The sequence below is a fragment of the Nelumbo lutea genome, chromosome 2 (assembly GCF_056320005.1).
Source record: "Nelumbo lutea isolate HS-2025 chromosome 2, American lotus-T2T, whole genome shotgun sequence".
Lineage (NCBI taxonomy): Eukaryota > Viridiplantae > Streptophyta > Magnoliopsida > Proteales > Nelumbonaceae > Nelumbo > Nelumbo lutea.
Genome location: NC_142685.1, coordinates 54171060 through 54187748, shown reverse-complemented (window position 1 = coordinate 54187748; position 16689 = coordinate 54171060). Strand labels below are relative to the sequence as shown.

At 41.5% G+C, this 16689-nt stretch overlaps 1 pseudogene across 1 annotated transcript in view; it reads right to left on the bottom strand.

The window, feature by feature from the left end:
* LOC148870768 (ATP-dependent zinc metalloprotease FTSH 9, chloroplastic-like) overlaps positions 1-13689 on the bottom strand; it is a 30470-nt pseudogene extending 16781 nt beyond the window's left edge. The window contains exons 1-9 of the transcript XR_016107269.1: positions 12613-13689; positions 4938-5002; positions 4717-4851; positions 4521-4586; positions 2810-2995; positions 2641-2727; positions 2426-2539; positions 2186-2310; positions 1991-2098 (exon numbers count right to left, since the gene is read on the bottom strand). The product of XR_016107269.1 is annotated as an ATP-dependent zinc metalloprotease FTSH 9, chloroplastic-like (transcript). The remainder of the gene's footprint in view (positions 1-1990; positions 2099-2185; positions 2311-2425; positions 2540-2640; positions 2728-2809; positions 2996-4520; positions 4587-4716; positions 4852-4937; positions 5003-12612) is intronic.
* Between the last annotated feature and the right edge of the window lie 3000 nt (positions 13690-16689).

Genomic DNA, 16689 nt, shown 5'->3' with positions numbered 1-16689 from the left:
CAAGTTGAAATGGATGCCCTATTGAAAAATAATAACTGGGAGCTAGTTGACTTCCCCAAAGGAAAGAAACCAGTTGGATGCAAATGGGTATTTACTGTGAAGCACAATGCGGATTGTTCCATTGAGAGGTACAAAACTCGGCTAGTTGCAAAAAGGTTCACTCAGACTTATGGTATAGATTATTTGGAGACATTTGCCCCGGTAACCAAAATGACCACCATTCGGGTTCTATTATCTCTTGCAGCAAGCTACACTCAGACTTATGGTATAGATTATTTGGAGACATTTGCCCCGGTAACCAAAATGACCACCATTCGGGTTCTATTATGGTTTGAAGCAGTCATCTAGAGCTTGGTTTGATAGATTCAGACTAGCCCTTAGGAAGTTCGGTTATGTACAGGCCCAGTCAGATCATACACTGTTCATCAAGAGGGTGGAGTCCTCACTTTGGGGACTCTAAATTATTAATTGGGTGGATGCAGTCACACAATTTGGGGGTCTGGGTACATCATTAACTCATGAGGGAAGTAATTTGCTTAGCAAGGGAGGTTGGGGTATGGTTCAGGTGGACAAGGAGATCAGCAAATGGATTAGCTGGCACCCTAGCAAAGTAAGGAACTTTCAGAGAGAACTTGTTTTAGGCTGTTCTGTAATTTGAAAACATTCTTCTTAGGGTCAACACCCTTATCTTGGGTGGTGATGGTGTATTATATTAAATATTATCTAATGAAAGTTACCATTTCTGATAAAAAAAAGTGCATCTCAGCTGATGTGAAGGGATTTATAGGGGCATGGTTTCTAGGAGGCTTAACTAGGGCTGGATAGGTAGCTTAGCAGTTTTCTGGGCAGTTTGGAGTGAAAGAAATAGTAGATTATTCAAAGGAAGACAATACTCAAAAGAAGAAGTTCTCAACAGGATTTTGGGGACAGTGCATTCTTGGTTGGCAATCCAACCATTATTCAAAAATAGACATACTCATTCCTTTTTTTATTTTGATTTCCTTCTTGTAAGGAGTTTATAGTTTTTTGTTTTGAGAATTGGCTGTATTGCGGATACTGTTTCTCTCTGTACAGTTCCTCATTGTACAGGGGCTATATCGTATTTTGGTTCTTTGATCTTAATGAAATTCTTTACTTTACAATTCAAAAAAAAAAAAAAGTGTCCACTGATATTTATTTGTTGTTTTGATCTCTCTGTTTCCATATATAACTTGGAGAAATATTTCAATCAGCAACATAAAAACCTTTGCATTTACCTAGACTAGAAATTATTTACTGCTAATGCATGTTCTTCAAACATTTTCCCAATATGTTGATTGCCCATCTTTTTTTTTTTTTGTTATAAGTAAAAGATCATTAAATTTGATTCCCCGTCTTTTAAAACTTTTCAACTTGCACCTCCTCACTGCTGCCATCAAAGGTCTTGCTTCACATGACCCAAAACATACAAACTACCTCTCAAGTCATTTATCACCTCCAATGACTAGTCAAATATCTCAACATCTTCATGCTGCCAGAATTAATCTTAACTGCATGATATTAAATCTTGATCGATTGGCATGTACCAATTACATTGCATTTCAGAAGAAAATCTCTGCTTTTGCAACTATTCTGTTTGTTCATCTCATCATCTATCCCTCCTTAACTATGGCAAGAGAAATGACTGTTTGAGGGAATATAGTAACAACTCATGTCAAAAGGATGTTCCTACTAAACCTTCACTCTAATGCTGTTAGTCCAAGGTGCTGACTTAATTAAGACCCTTGATTCCTCAAAAAAAATTAAGACCCTTGAAATCTTCTATTATTCATAAGTACATAATTATTATTAATAATATACAGTAATTGAAATTAATTATGTGTATAAAAATACAATTGAGAACAGGATCCATGATAGAGAATGACAGCTAAACAGGCTACATGTAATATTTGATTAGAGAAAAAAGGAGACACAAGAGACAAATGGAAAGAACAAAGAGATAGAGAGTTACAGCTATCGAGCGCTCTACTATCAGGTGAAATCAATTTTCTCCACAACAACTTTGTTTACTCTTCCAGCCAACAAAGCAGCTTCATTTACCAAATTTGCAAGGTCTGCCCTGCATAATTTCCAAAACTCGCAAGTCAGTTAATGCCAAGAAGATATACAAGTCAATGAAATAAAAGAAATAGGAGAAGGCCCCAACCCAGTGAAACCAGTTGTCAAGGAAGCAATATCACTGAGATCCACATCTTCTCCTAAAGGGAGTTCCTTGTTGGACACATGAACTTTCAAAATGGCTTCTCTGCCAAGCTAATCAGAAGTTTCCACCTAAGGAAAGAAAGAAAGAGAAATGAAGGGGAAACGGAAGAAGATTATCTACAGAGAATCATAAAACTGGAAGAATATAGTAATTTTGAACATCATATAGAAGAAGAAAACAGACCATAACAACACGATCAAATCTCCCAGGACAGCGAAGTGCAGGGTCCAAGACATCTGCACGATTAGTAGCTCCAAGGACAATTACTGCACTGTTGCTATCAAACCCATCCATCTCCTGCAATGCAATTTTGAGTGAATTAAGCTCAAAAGTATAATATTTTTACATTACTAAAAGATATTCTGAAAGTAAAAGGCCAATCATCCCAGGCATCTTACAGTAAGCAATTGGTTCAGTGTCTGCTCTCGCTCATCATTGCTGACAATGCAGAATCGTCCATCACGGCTTTTTGCTACAGCATCTATCTGCAGAAAATGAAAATGTCAACCATGACCCAAACAGAAGCTTCAAAGGTTAAAAAAAATGAAGAACTTGTGATGTTCCAACCTCATCAATGAATACTATTGAGGGGGCCTCCTTTTTTCCTCTTGCAAAGAGATCTCTTACACAGGAGGCTCCCATACCAACATATAGTTCTACAAACTCACTGGCAGAACAACTTATAAAGGGAACTTCGGCTTCCCCAGCTACAGCCTTTGCCAGAAGTGTCTTACCTGTCCCAGGAAGACCAACCTGTAAGGAAATAGATAATTAATTAAACGTCATATTGCACATTTAAATGAAGACAAGATTTAAGAGATCCCTGGTAGACCATGAGGATAGTCTACCAACAGGAACTGATAGATAGCAGTGGCAATTGGGTGAGTTGGGTTTGGTTTGGTTTGGGTTGAGCTTCAACCCAACCCATCTAACCTGCCAACCCATTAATGACCCAGTTATATAAAATTTAATGGGTTGGGTTCAACCCAAACCCGCTCTAACCCAATCCAACCCACCCAAACCCATTAATCTTATATTTATGGACTTAAAAAACAAACTAATTCTCTCTTAACAAATAAGTTGGTCATAGCTTGGTGGTAATTGTAGTTACTATTTACACAAGTGGTAAAGGTTCAAATCACATTGCATGCATGTTATTTTTACACAAGCGGCAAAGCCATTTGACTATGTTCAGATTTCGGGTTTTGACCAAAACACTTAAGTTCAAACCAGTCAGACCAACTTGAACTATCTAATTGGATTATCTTCGAGCTAATCACATCAAGGGTGGTTGAACCGTTTAGATCTGGATCAGTCTGGTCGGACCGGACCGGTTCAGTCAATGGTTGATTGACTTGGACCGGACCATATCAGGTTTGTGCATGGGTTTGGGACCAAAACAACTGGCCCGAAGTGGGCCAACATAAGTAAATCGGGTCGGTCCGGATTTGGGTCAGATTGAGTGGATGTTGGTCGGCCGGAAGGTCCAAACCAGGCAAAGCACATGGACACCGAACCATCTCGCCCGAATCCGTTTCGGATTTGAGTCGACCCGGATCGCCTTGTGCTAGGCCGGGCTGTATGAAGATTGGTTGGGCTGAACAACCCAAACCGGGCAAAGCAAGCGGTACCGAACCATCCCGCCCGAGGTCTATTTCGGATTCGGGTCGACCCATATCGGTATATGCTGGATCGGGTCAGACCGCGTTGAACTGGTCCGAACTTGGGTCAAATTGATTTGGATTTATGTTGGGTGAAGTGTGTTGATTCAAGAAAAAGCTAAATTTAGTCAATAATTAATAGAAAATTAATGCATTAATTATAAATTATTTAATTTAAATGAAGAAAATTAAAAAAAGGCTAAGGAATTAATACTTATGTCTATAATGGTTAACCCAATGGTTATCCACAACCCAATCCATTTAAATGGGTGGGTTGGGTGATGGGTTGATCACACAACCCGCCAAGTAAATGGGCGGATTGGGTGAAAAATTGCCACCCCTACTGATAGACATGGTGCACATGTAGTGAGATGGCACCACTTTGATACATTAGGTTCGTAGATAAGATCATTACAATCAAACTCAAAATAGATCTCTGGCAGAAACCCATGGAATGTTGGGTTTGAACTCTTCCTCTACACCACAAGCACAAGCAAGTTGGTGGTGAACCATCATCACAGTCTACTTAAGCTTAAACTTGGCTTAAACAATCTTACAAAATAAATGAATGAAAATAATAGAATATAAAAGAGAAAACAAGGAAAACAAACTCTCACCAGGAGAACTCCCCGCTGAGGTCGAGCACCAAGTCTTGTGTACCTGTCTGGATTTCTTAGAAATTCCTGGCCAGCAAATATCAGCACATAAACGTTTCCTTGTATTTTGAGTGAAAATCCTTTGGTCTTCCTTACATGATACAATAATAAGGAAGCAGAAGGCACTATTTCAACCTATGTAAAATGTCCAACATACCACAATTTCTTCCAGCTCCTCCTTAGCTTCATCAACCCCTGCAACATCAGCAAAGGTGACAGTTTCATTGTGTCCAGACGACTTTGCTCCACCAGCACCCCCCAACTTGCAGCTCATCAGCTGACCAGTTGTATGCTGTAAGCATGCATATATGCTTTCAGAAATAATCAAAGATTGGCTCATTTGAGGTTATGATAAAAAGCCAGCATGTCCATTCACACCTGAGAAAAGCTTACAGGGAATCAATGAAGAAGCCTGCAAGTACAGCAACATAGAAGAGAGCAATCTGTGAAAGAAAAGGAACATTAGATATATGAGACTTTAGGAATTTCCACAAACACTGATATATGCTGCTCAAAATATTGAGAAATGCTAAAAGAATAAAAAATAGCACCAGAATTGAAATCTGAATGAAAAGTTATAAATGAAAATACCAATGTCATATTTTCACATTCATATATTTAAGAAAAGTTTAAGATTGTGACAGCTTCCTATCAACAACCTACAAGTGACTAGATGGCACCAGCCAAAACCATAGACCTTGCCAAGAAGGAAAATAAAAGAAAAGAAAACTAAAAAAAACAGAAAGAAAAAGAATCTAAGAAGATTCAATATGTTATCATTATAAGGAGGTCCTTGATTGCCTCTATTGCAAGAATGGAATGTTAATCGTATAATTGCACTTATACCTGGTGAAAAAAAGTACAACCTTTACGATATTGCAACTTCTTTGGATAGTTGGAGGATAACATCCTTGCAATGATATGATGAAGTGAGAAGTGAATCCTAAAATAATTTTGAGAAACGGAAATGCAGGTACCATAAGTTTCTAAGCACCCATAGGCCATGTCTATTTTTTTCAGTTTGTATTATAATCTTTAGTGGAAGAGCATGGGAACTCCAATTATTCCCATTTTTTCTAGTTTCCCCCTTTTCTCAACACAAGGAGAATAAAGTTTTACTTGAACCATTAGTCCAGACTCTACAAGTAGATCATTAGTTGGGAAAAAGCTTTTCTCAGTTGTGTTGAGTATTTTAAAAGTATATCAAATCTTTCTCCACAAGTTCTCCCACCTTTTGCCATTCTATTTCTTTTTTTTTTATGCAGGAATAAAATTTTGATTAGATTATATAGTGATTTGATGCAGGTCCATCAAAAATGGAATTTGGAAGCATTGAATTAGGCACCAAGATAGGAAGCTCTAGTAGAGATATTTAACAGATAAGGAATATGAAGAAGAAAGAAGGGGAATAAGTAACAAGATTAGAGGATAAGCAGGCAAAGTTTAACCTCTCTAACCAACTCTTTCAAAATGGATTCTTTCTTGCCTACCCAAAGGAGGGGGATGCTGGAGATTCACAACCTTAAGTAGAAATTTCTTACTTTTCAAGAAACAACAAAGCTGGAGAATAGAAACTTCATTGTTCCATTCATTAATTTGGCAAAAGAAGAATAAACAGTAGGAGTGGAGAACCTATTAATTGAAGGGGATTTGGTGAGATACCGCTCACCTCGGAAGCCCCTTCAAGGGTGGCTTAACCTCCTGAAACAGAAAATGGGGAGGAAGAAGAGAAGGGAAGGTAGGAAAAGAGGGATGCAATGAAAGAGAAAAACAGGGGATATTCATTCATTCCTTCTTTAAAAGAGTAGGGCCTTATATATCTGGCCTACAGGTGTAATCATAGAGGGAATATCCTCTGATTGGCAGAATAACTAACTGATAACAAACTCTGGGAAATATCATGGAGGGAATATCTTCTATCGACAGAATCACCCTCTCTGTGTGTAACTAATTCTGAGGCTCTGTCGCCTGTCCCTAAGGCCCTGTCGCCTGTCCTTTCTGCTTCCTTTAGTACTGCTGATGGGTGGTGGCCTCCTCCACTCCCTGTGTTGGGTTAGGGGAAGGTATTTGGGTCCCAACAATTCCTCCCTCCTTAGCATTGACCTTGCCCTCAAGGTCTAGGTTCGGGAACCTCTCATTCAGCCTTAGATAAGGTTCCCAAGTGGCGTCTTCTGGGGGCCGCCCGGCCCATTCTACCTTGGCTTCTGGTACAACCTGCCCACCTCGTCGGACCCATCGAAAATCCACAATCTTGATGGGCTCTGTGTAAATGTCCCCTTCTTCGGTGAATTGGGGTAAGCTAGATGAGGTAGGAGTATGATTTCCCACAGCCTTCTTGAGAAGAGAGATGTGAAACACTGGATGAAGCTTCGAGGTAGTAGGGAGGTCCAATCTGTAAGCAACAAGGCCCACTCTTTCCAGCACCTTGTAGGGCCCATAATACCTGGGAGCTAGCTTGTGCCAAGCCCGTCTTACCACTGAGACCTGGTGGTAAGGTTGGAGATTAAGGTAAACAAAATCACCCACCTGAAACTCTAATGGGCGGTGGTGAGAGTCATAGCTGATCTTCATTCGTTGCTGGGCCTTTGTCAAATTGGCCTTGAGCAGTCTAAGAATCTCGTCTCTTTCCAGTAGGTGAGTCTCTACTTCTGCCACCTTGGACGACCCATATTCATAGGGTAATATGGGAGGGGGTTCTCTGCCATATAGAGCCTTGAAAGGTGTCATCCCTGCAGTTGACTGATAAGTTGAGTTGTACCAGTATTCTGCCCATGGAAGCCAGTGAACCCATTGTCTAGGCTTCTCCCCTATGAAGCATCTAAGGTAGGCTTCTAAGCATCGATTAATGACTTCAGTCTGTCCATCAGTTTGCGGGTGATAGCTGGTGGATGGGTGTAGTCGGGTTCCTTGCAATCTGAAGTACTCCTTCCAAAATGAACTTAGGAAGGGAGGGTCACGGTCCGAGACAATGGATCTTGGTGTTCCATGCAGTTTCGCCACGTCCCGTATGAAAATGTCGGCCACCATCGCTGCAGTGTAAGGGTGAGGCAAAGCAGAGAAATGGCTATACTTGGTGAGGCGGTCAACCACTACCATGATGACCTCTTTTCCTGCAGAACGAGGGAGTCCTGTGATGAAATCCATGGAGAGGTCTTCCTACACTTGCTCTGGAATCTTGAGGGGTTGTAGAAGGCCCGCGGGTGACTGTGAGGAGTATTTCTGTTGTTAGCAAGTTGGGCATTCTGATACATAGTGCAACACATCCTTGCGCATTCCTACCCAATGGTAGTGGTTGCTGAGTCTTTTAGGGTCCGTAGCACCCCTGAATGTCCTCCCAATGCGGAATCATGAAACAACCTTAGCAGTTCAGTTTTGTGGGTGGAATTTGGAGCAACCACAAACCTACCCTTGAAGAAAAGATCAAGCCCCATAATTTGGTAACCCGAAACCTGAGAAGGGTCACTTTTCCACCTTTCCCTGATGTCTTGCAGCTGTGGATCAGATCTGGCTTCTTGCCGTATAGCTTCAAATAAGGGAAAACTGGGCTGAGAGCAGGTTAGTTGGGTCAGCTCTTCTACCCATGATTAGGCATCAACTACTTTGTAGGTAGGCCCAGGTTTATACTCAATGTGGTAGTCGAATCCCATTAGTTTACTAAGCCACTTTTGCTGCTCCGGGGTGTGCACCCTTTGTTCTGCTATGTACTTCAAACTTCTTTGGTCTGTCCTGATGATAAATTGGCGTCCCAATAGGTATGCACGCCATTTCTGTACCACCATTACCACGGCCATCATTTCCTTGACATAGGTGGACTGATTTTGGTGGGCTGCTGAGAGAGCTTTGCTGAAATAAGCAATGGGCTGCCCCTTCTGCATCAGAACGGCCCCCACTCCAACACCCGATGCATAACACTCTATCTCAAAGGGTTGAGAGAAATCTGGAAGAGTGAGGACTGGAGGGCTAGAAACTACTGTCTTCAAGTCTTCAAAGGCCCGTTGGGCATCATCAGCCCACCCAAACGAATCCTTCTTTAACAGGCGTGTTAGAGGGGCGGCCATAAGCCCATACCCCTTAATGAAGCGCCTATAATAACCGATAAGCCCAAGAAAACCCCTGAGAGCCTTTACAGTGGTGGGCTTGGGCCAATTTTGGATGGCACCTATCTTTTCTGGGTCTGCCATGACCTGGCTTGCAGCAACCACATGGCCTAAGTACCGAATCTGTCTTTGTCCAAAGGAGCACTTTGCCAATTTGGCATGCAACTGGTGCTCTCTCAGAATTGTGAGGGTAAGTTTGAGATGTTTCATATGGGTGCCCCAATCCTTGCTGTAAACCAAGATGTCATTGAAAAATACTAGAATAAATTGCCTTAAGAAAGGCCTGAAGATGTCATTCATGAGGGCCTGAAAGGTGGAGGGGGCGTTGGTAAGACCAAACGGCATAACCAGAAACTCATAGTGGCCATCGTGGGTCCTAAAAGCTGTCTTGTGGATATCAGCCTGGTGAACCCGGATCTGATGATACCCGGACCGCATGTCCAGTTTGGAGAACATTTGTGCTTCCCCTAACTCGTCCAACAGTTCGTCAATGAGAGGTATTGGGAACTTGTCCTTCACTATAATCTGATTCAGGGCCCGGTAATCTACGCAAAACCGCCAACTACCATCTTTCTTCTTCACTAGGAGTACAAGGGATGAAAACGGGCTGGTGTTGGTCTGTATATGCCCCTTGTCCAGTAGCTCTTTTACTGCCTTCTCAATTTCCAGCTTTTGGAAATAAGGGTATCTATATGGCCTCACATTGGCTGGTTTGGATTCGGGTAAGAGGGGTATTTGATGGTCATTGGCCCGGGGTGGAGGTAACTGGTTCGGTTCCTTGAATATGTCACCAAACTGATCGAGGATCGATCATAGGCTCTGGTGTTGGGCTTCAGTAGGTTGGTCACAGTCCTGATTGCTTAAAATTGGAACTGTGGGCCGAATGCCTAAATGCATAAACAAGGGTTGTCCAGTATCGTTGGAGGCCCGTATTATAGAGGCTAAGGTATCACCTCGGAGACTAGGGGGCCGCACCCCTTGCAAATGGCAGGTCTGTCAATTTTGGCAAAAATCCATTGTCATTCTGGCCCAATCACACAGTGCAGGACCTAGGCCACGTAACCAATGGATTCCCAAAATGATATCAGCCCCCAAGAATTCCAATGGGTGGAGATTTACCATGAAATTATGGCCATGTACGAGGATCCTTTCCTTCTTACATACACCATCACATAACATCTGATTCCCATTAGCCACATGGATTGAAAAGAGAGGAGTGGGGTGTATAGTCATACCTAGTTGCTTTGCCAAACGGCAAGTGATGAAATTCAAAGTAGAGCCACTGTCGATCAAAACCATCACAGATCCACCACCCAATCTTCCTTCTACTCGCATGGACTGAAGAGGGTTGAGGCCCATGAGAGCGTGTAGAGAGATCTCAGCTCCAACCGGTTCTAGTTCGCCTGATATCAGCTCACAGTCTTCGAGGTGCTCTGGTTCTGTCCCCTCCGGTTCTCCCTCTGTTTGAAGGAGAAATACTTGCTGGACCCAGCACTTATGGCCCGGCCCAAACTTATCACCACAGTTGTAACAGAGGCCCTTCTCACGTCGAGCCTGCATCTCAGCCCACGAGAGGCGCTTGAAAGGCACAGTGGGCCTGGGCAAAATGGGCTTCCGAGGATCCCCAACTTGTTTTTGGGGTTGCTGTTCGGCCCGCTGGAGAGCCCTCACATTCGGATAGGATGGCTTGCTAGTCTTGCGCATGCTATCAATCTTCTTTTCTTGCAAGCAAGCCATGCCCACTGCCGCCATGACTGTCGCTGGTCGAAGAGCTCTCACTTCCAGGCAGATGTCTTCTCTGAGACCTCCCACAAAACACCCAACCAAGGCCTTCTCCGGCCATCCGTGTACTCTGGTTGCCATTCTTTCGAACTCGAGCTGGTAGTTTGCTACTGTCCCCGTCTGTTTTAATCGAGTGAGGAGTTCGTCATAATCCACGAACGTCGTCGACCCAAAACGGATGCACAGAGCTTCCGTGAACTCCGCCCAAGCTACTTGAGGATGGGTTTGTCGATACCACTAAAGCCAGAGAATAACGTCTCCTTCAAGGTGAATGGAGGCGATGGCGACGCACTGGTGTTCAGGGGTTTCATGGTACTCGAAGAATCTCTCTGCTCTAAAGATCCAAGGAATGGGATCTCCACTGGAATAGTTGGGAAAATTGATTTTAGTAAGCTTTCCGGCGGGGTAACCCCCAGTTCCCTGGCTTCCGAAAACAGAGGCGTCGGCCCCTATTGGCTGACTGGTCTCGCCAGACTGTTGTTGGGAGGTGAGGTTAGAGATGACCACCTTGAGATCCCTGAGTTCGTTTAGTACTTGGTGGAACCCAATCTCAAGTTGGTCAACTCTATCTTTCATGGTAGAGGATCTTGTCTGCGGCATAGCTGGTCTACAACCTTGCTCTGATACCAACTTGGTGAGAAACCGCTCACCTCGGAAGCCCCTTCGAGGGTGGCTTAACCTCCTAAAACAGAAAATGGGGAGGAAGAAGAGAAGGGAAGGTAGGAAAAGAGGGATGCAGTGAAAGAGAAAAATACGGGATACTCATTCATTCCTTCTTTAAAAGAGTAGGGCCTTATATATCTGGCCTACAGGTGTAATCATAGAGGGAATATCCTCTGATTGGCAGAATAACTAACTGATAACAAACTCTGGGAAATATCATGGAGGGAATATCTTCTGTCGACAGAATCACCCTCTCTGTGTGTAACTAATTCTGAGGCTCTGTCGCCTGTCCTTTCTGCTTCCTTGAGTACTGCTGATGGGTAGTGGCCTGCTCCACTCCCTATGTTGGGTTAGGGGAAGGTATTTGGGTCCCAACAGGATTCTAAGGTGACTGTGGGTTGGCTGTCAAATCCTGACTCAGTTGCTTGGAGTTATAGGGATCACATCAAAAAAGTTAAATGTTTAACGAGGCACATTTTGTGTAGATACCAGTGGATGAGTAGGGAGGCAAATACCTTGGCTAATTATCTTGCAAAACAAGGGTCTACTAGAGATCAGTTATTTTGGGCAGCTTTGTAATCTTTTTTCTTTGAACACTAGTAATGATTAGGGGAGGCTGCATCTCATGCCTCCCCAAGGGATGCTTGTAAAGTTTTACTCTGACCGATTAAATGAACTCATTTTCAACTATCAAAAAGAAGAGCTAACACTATTTATAGGGAAGAATCTTCTTTTCAACAAAAAAAAAAAAAAAAAGTAAATAAGAAATACAAGTCCTCTATGTGTGCCGTATTCTAGGATCACCAACTGTACTGTAATATTAACCTCATTATTTCCCAAATAGACCTGCTAACATGGGTTTTATTCTTGGATTAATACCAAGGCTTTCTTCATTATAGGTTTATAAGAAAGATGGTGACCACTTGACTTGGGCCTATGATCATCTTGAGGAGGATCAGCCTTACTCCAGTTTTAAGAATCCTTCTTGATTTCACATGGGAACAAAATTAGGGATTGTACTTTCTTAATAGAGAAAAACATGAAAAATAAAGTGTTTTTTGTTGGTTATTTTTATCTAGATGATAATTCTGATCAACTACTGGAAAGAAGATGTTGGGATATTGCGTAAGTGCAAGCCTTGCTTGAAGATCTTAGAAAAACAGGTTTAACTTACTCCATCTTGCTACAAGCTGGAAACAGGGGCTGCACTTAGCTGCTTCCCCCCTAATGGATCTTTTCTTTTCCTTTTATTAATGCATCACATTTAGTGAAAATTTAAATAAAAAACAAATTTGTCACCAGCAAATAATTTAAGTTAATTGCATATACCAGATATTAGAATACAGATTAAGGAGTATGCCATAACTACTTTATAATATACTTCAATCAAATAATGAGATCCCCAACTGTTTCTCTTTATTGATTATGTCTATTATAGCTAACTTTACCATGGATCATGGCCATGAGAGTTCCTTCATATAAAGTGAAGCTATAATAGTACGACAACTTACCAAGGCAGAGTTCAAAAATCCACCTAACCGTTTATCTGGAGCCCCAAATTCAACCTCATTATCTAGCATTTTCTCGTACGGAGTTTTTATGTCGCTTGGACGAGTAGTTGTGTACACAATTCGCTTTGTTGGAGCAACGCTTCGTAGCAATTGTTCTGTTTCCTGTAATTTACTTGTCCCACCCACTTCATTTTCCAGGCACCCGGATTCGGTTTTCAACCTGAACATGATATGAACTCCATCAACCTCCACTTTTTGCACCTGGTTATTGTTGATTTTGCTCAAAAAATCACTATATGGAACACTCAAGAAGGTCATTGGGCCCCTCGGCTCCGACCCCGGCAAAGGAATTCCCGGCCGAAGCAATTTCATCACGAAAATAACAATCCCCAATTGCAGAAGCAATACCCCAATCTCCTGGGCCTGAATTATTGGATGCCATTGCCAGCTTCCTCCTTTCCAAAACCCCCCTTTCCCGCGCTTCTCTCGACGAGGCGAAGTCGGCGATGGCTTATTACCCCCATTAGTCTCTTTCGAATTCTCTTCGTTGTTCTCGTTTGAACTAGTCTTCGAATCTCTATCTTGCTCGCAAGAGCTATTGGCCCGAATTCCCTTCTCCATCCATCTTTGACTCTTCAGAAAACTTCCCCAAACATCACATCCATCAAAATTCCTCCGAACCCTAGATTGCCTACGCAAACTAATAGAATACAACGAAAACGGCTTTCCGCCAAATCCAGCCGGTTTCAGAGGAAAAACCCTCGATCGACCACTAAAAAAATTCAATATTGCTACTTCTTTAAAATAATAATTTGAATTTGTATAGATCTTCCGATAAGTTATTGGTCGGAGAGATTCGACCGCCGGCATTTTGTAGACCAACAAGAGCGAGAAAGAAAAACTCTACTCCCTCTCATTTAGTGGATTTTGGAACCATCGATTGTTGGCATAGGGAAGAACATGGAGGGATGATGAGAGAGAAGAGGTCAGGATGGAGAGCACAGACGGAGTTCATGTTTGAGACCAGACCACGACCGTTCGATTAAGCTTTTCCGGGGTTTGCTATTTTTGTTACCGTTATCCATTCTGCTCTAATTTTATTTTGGGTAATTTATAAAGACCCCCTTTTCGCTTTGTGACAAATAACCCTCTATTAAACTTTCATTACTTATTTTTAAAATTTCTTAAATTATTCCTACTGTTTGGTTAATTGACAAATAATATTTTTATTGTTTAATTATTATCTCAAATCACTCCTATTGTTTCTAACAATTATTATTATCTCTATCACACATTGTTAACACGTAACACCATATGATTGATATATTTTTTAAAAATTCTTATAATATCCTTTTATGATCAAAAATGCCATTTTCTATTTGGGATGAAGATGAACCTTAGCTATCAAAAGTAATTGGCATTTTCTTACATACTAGTTCTACTATTGGTAGTCACTAGAATGAAGATGAGTTCATCCATAATCTTCGTGAGCGGTGAGAATAACTTCAAAACCACTTCAAAGAAGCCATTTGTTGCAGTCCTAGATTAGCATGGGAAAACTTGAATTGCACTGGTGGAGAGTTCGAGATCTGAGGTCCGTGCGGAGTTTTACGAGCATCTTTTTGCATTGATAAAGATCGTCTTCCCTACCAAAAGAAAAACAAAGATTATTTTCTCAGGTCGAAGATTTTGATTTTGAAAATAATAATAATTATAGAATAAATAAAGACAGTGCCCTAAAATATGGTCGGAGGGGAGGTAAACTACCATAGTGGAATTGAGCCATTGGTTGATGCGGAGATTAGGAGGAAGGGCAGAAGAATCAACGGAGGTTTTGGAAAAGGGAGCAACCCTGGTCGGAAGGGGAGTTCAAACTAGAATAGGATGTTTTGGAATTTGCTAATCGGTGTTGTCCTCCCTCTTGACCATCAACAACGACTCTACAAAGGGAGGTTTTGGGAAAGGGAGTTCGAATGAGAGCAAAAATGATGGAAGGGAGTTTGAACTAGAACAAGAGGTTTTGGAAACTATTGGTCGGCATCATCCTCCCTCTCGACCACCAACCTTGGGAAAGGGGGTTCGAACGGTTGTAGTAGCGGCTATTCAAGATTCAAGCGAAGCAAAGCTTCAAGAAGCAATTCTGCGATCCATTTCAAACACAGATGCAAGCCCCTCCATTGATCACTGCAACATCCTAGAGTTCCAAGGCGAGTCAGAATCAGCACTCATACCAATCCAAAAGTAGAGGCTTGAACACAATTCTTCACTCCACATGTTTAGATCACCGACAGCATTAGAAAATTGATGCAAACTTTGAATAAAATTTGAAGGAAAAAAAAAGAAAAAAAAAAAGAAGAAAAGAGAAAGAGAGAGAAGATTGGGTTGTTGGAGCGTTGTCGATTCCTTTAGTTAGTGCTTGAGCAAATTCGTTGCTTAAACAAATACAATGTTTGAGCAAATCTCAGTGCACGCTGCAACTTGTAGCGGCGGTGGCGGAATTGGGGAAGTGAAAGAGGAGTGGAGAGAGAGAGAAGGAGAGAGAGAATGAGAATGAGAGAATGAGAGATGGGGCGATGAGAGGGAAAGAGAGGTAGCAAAGAGAGAAGGGACAAAATGCAGCAGTGATGGTGGCGGCGATGAATAGAGTGCACAAATGACGGAGAGAGGAAGGAGGGAAGAAGGGGAGTGAAAGATGGATGAAAAACTGAGGGAAAGGAATAAAAACGAGGAAAAAGGTTGAAAAAGAATGAAAAATCGCAAACTGAAGACTGGAGAGAGAGAATGGGAAAATCTTGGATTGTTATCAATTTTAACGCAACGGAGAAAAGGGCATTTCATCTTTTCCATTATGATTTAACGGCGACGTCAATTGTTAGGAAGAGTAGGGGTGGTTTAAGACAATAATTAAATAATAAGAGTATAATTTATCAATTAACTAAACAATAAGGATAGTTTAAGAAATTTGCCCTTTTCGAAAAGAAATACGTCCATCTTAGAACTTTTCAAATCCCAATACTACCCTTTTCTTATTTATTTAAACAATTTATGTTTCAATATTTTTTTTAATATAATATTGAAGTCCTCTTGATTGCTCATCCTTATAGATTTTTTGCTAGATTCAATATTTAAATGAGTGACTACTTTGTAATAGATATAAATTTATGGTTTGGTTTGATTTTTCTTGATTTATTAGAAAGGGGGAAATTTCTTAAACTACAATACCCCCTAAGTTTTTTTACTATTGACTAGCTCTACCCCTGCCATAAGTGTTTATTAATATTCCTTCAGAATCCATAGACATGCAACACCACATAAACTATATTTTTTTAAAACCCAATATTATCCTCCATCCTTCTTCTCTTTACTTTCTCTGTTCCTTCTCTTCAACCTTCTCTTGTCTTCTTTGACTCAGCCGCAACCGATGACACCTAAGTTTTCTAACTCTTGAATAGCTCTAAACGCCTAACTAGCAGCGACAACCTCCTCTTCATACTCTGACCTCTCTCTCCTCTCTCACCGATTCCCTCCCTCTCTCTCTCCCTCCCCCCCACCCCCTGGTTTTTTTTTTTCGCTTCACCATTAAGCTACTGCAACTCCCCTCTCTATCGACGAGAACAGAGGAGTTGCAGAATTGGAAAGTAACCCTAGTTCCAATTCTCCCTACCAGAATTGGAACTTAAAAAAAAAAAAAAAACTGTATACAACTCAATTATCTTGATCAACAAACAATCCAACAACAAAAACAGCACTTACTGATATCTTTCCAAACGATAGTTATGATACATGCAACAGCCTATATGGCTATACTCATATCTTTGACTAGAGAGTGTTGTTTGCTGGAAGAGAAGCCATCCTCCTAGATGGCGAGTTTGTTGGAAGATAGAGCGGACCGGCCATGGTAGTCAAGGCCAACGAGTATGACCTAATCTTTTTTTTTTTTTTTGAAAGATAAAAAGCATAATATATTAAACTGAGGAACAAAATGCAAAGTTTTGTACACAGGGGAGAAAGGAGGGATAGTGAGGTAACAATATCAGTTCCTGTGTGACGTTTTTACACCATTTTGCTAGCTCATGT